This window comes from Otolemur garnettii, unplaced genomic scaffold (genome assembly GCF_000181295.1).
Source record: "Otolemur garnettii isolate 467f Iridium unplaced genomic scaffold, OtoGar3 scaffold00051, whole genome shotgun sequence".
NCBI classification, from domain to species: domain Eukaryota; kingdom Metazoa; phylum Chordata; class Mammalia; order Primates; family Galagidae; genus Otolemur; species Otolemur garnettii.
This window is the reverse complement of record NW_003852446.1, coordinates 3,411,678-3,414,142: the sequence shown is the minus strand read 5'-3', so window position 1 is coordinate 3,414,142 and position 2,465 is coordinate 3,411,678.

Genomic DNA, 2,465 nt, shown 5'->3' with positions numbered 1-2,465 from the left:
AAACAAACAAACAAACAAACAAACAAAAAAAACCCCAAAAAGCAGGAATCAAGAAAATTTAAAACAGGAAAGCAGTAAGATGAATGAAATAAAATGCTTGTTCATCAGACTATAGAGACAACATGAGAGAAACATATAGATCATTCAAATGTTGTAGTTATGACTGAATGTTTATACTGACGATAATGAAGAGCCGTAGGCTTTTACCCTTATGTTTAATTTTTAATGAATATCATAACGAGCAATTTATTACAAAAAGAATAAATTATATGTATTCTACAGTAGTTCTACATTAATTGTGGCCATTTTTTAAAGCAATACCATTGTGTTTTTGAAAATGTCACCTCTATTTCCTGTAAAATGTTTCTATTTCAAAAAACAAGGATCCAGCTGGCACCGTAGTTCAGTGGTTAGGGCGCCAGCCACACATACCAGGGCTGGCAGGTTTCAACCCCAGGCCTGCTAAAACAAACAAAAATGACAAATACAACAAAAAAAAAAATAGCTGGGCATTGTGGTGGGTGCCTGTAGTCCCAGCTGCTTGAGAGGCTAAGGCAAGAGAATCACTTGAGCCTGAGTTTGAGCTTGCTGTGACCTGTGACGCCACGGCAAGCACTCTACCAAGGGCAATATAGTGAGACTCTGTCTTGAAAAAACAAAACAAAACAAACAACAATGAGAAAAAAAACCAAGACTCCATCCAGGATGGTGTTGGCTCACAATTTAGGCAACATTTCTGTCAAGATAGGGGACAGTCCCTTTAAGGCAGGATGACAGTGAATGAGAAACCAACTGTATCCCCTGAGCACAGCATGTGGCATCAGAGATTGACAGGGACGTTTTAGTGAGTCGGGTTGGGTGGCGGACCTATATTTTTACAGGAAGGCTTGAGAACAGGGCAGAGAATCAGACTTAAGTCTGGCTCTGAGCATGGGGCGGATGTGGCATGAGGGCATGTGTAATCCCTGCTGGTAGATGCCGTGGCTCTATGGCTGAGCAGTGGCCCACGTACTCCCCTCAGGAACATGAGGAGGTTAGGCAAGAGACGCCTCATCTCGGACCCAACACACTGGTCTGGCTGCCAACTGAGCAAGGATAATCCTAGGGGTGAGGAACATCAGAGAATTTGCCTGAAAGGGGCCAAGGCAAGCAGGGGCTGACAGTCATCTTATGAGAGCGCTTAGATGGTGCCCTGGCACAATGGAACCACACATTCAGAGCATGGCGATTAAAAATGCCTACCAGCTTAGAAAAGAGAGATTTTTATCCTTGCTTTTTGTTCTCCTTCTATAAAATTGTTCCATTTATAAAATTATATGAGTTAAGAAATTTTCCCAGGTGAAGAAAAATGAAATGATGAAAGTCCCTTTTGTATCTTGTTCAAATTTGAATCACCTGGCAACTCATTTCATCCCTTGCCGGTTACAGTGGGGAGACTTGCAATGTTTGAGTCAGGGCAGACCTACCAAGGAGCACGCAGTGCAGGTCGTGGCCCAGACCTGTCACCTGTGAAACTGACTGCCACACTCTCCTTTGGTTATGAAATGCACTCTGGCCAGGTCAGACAGGTTGCATTGATGGGAAAACAAATCACTTTCGTTTTTTTTCTTTTTCTTTTTCTTTTTTTGGCATGATCTTTTTTTTTAATTATCTTTTACTTTTATTTATAAATATTAGTTGTCTGCTTTTTTGAGAATTTGGAAAAAGATAATAAGTTGACTGATGACTCCATACTGAGCCTCAGAGTCAAAGCATTCTATAATAGATATACTCTTATTGGACAATGTGAATGTCACTTTCTTTGCATTATTATTATTATTGCTTAATATTTTGATGCGGCAATCGTCTAATTTCTTTTCTGAATGTATTTATCTTCATTCGTTCTTTACAAGGTTTTTGTTTCTAGTCCTTATCTTAAATGTTGTTATCGTTCTTAAATTTTAAGCCTTTTTAATTTTGTGAAGGCAAAAAGTAGAAACCTAATAAACACGTGTATATGTAAAAAAAAGAAAAACCAAACCAAACAAATCACTTCCAACAGCCAAGGGGTTTGATGGCTGAGATGGTTCCATAGCTCTTCTCTTAAGAGACCATTGCAGAGTGCCACAGTGCCCCACCACAGTGCCAGGCACCAGGGGACTGTGGTTTTGAGAGATTGTGGCAAATTACCGGCCACTGCTTGTTGCACTTTAACAATAACCCTCCTGCCTTGGAGGGTCGCAGCAGTTAATTATGATCTGTTTGGGGAAATATTCTCAGTGTTAATGCTCATTAGTCCGCTGCAATTTTGACAATGCTACCTTTCTTATTCAGGGATCAATCGGGCTCATTTATGAATGAATTGTTAAGAAAGGAGAAGGTAAGTCAGTGTGACAGCTGGAAGGACAACAGGACTGGGCAGGCGTCAAGCGATATGTGTGTCCGGGTCTTTTGCGTGCACGTCTCTGAGCCTCTTGTTCCCTGCT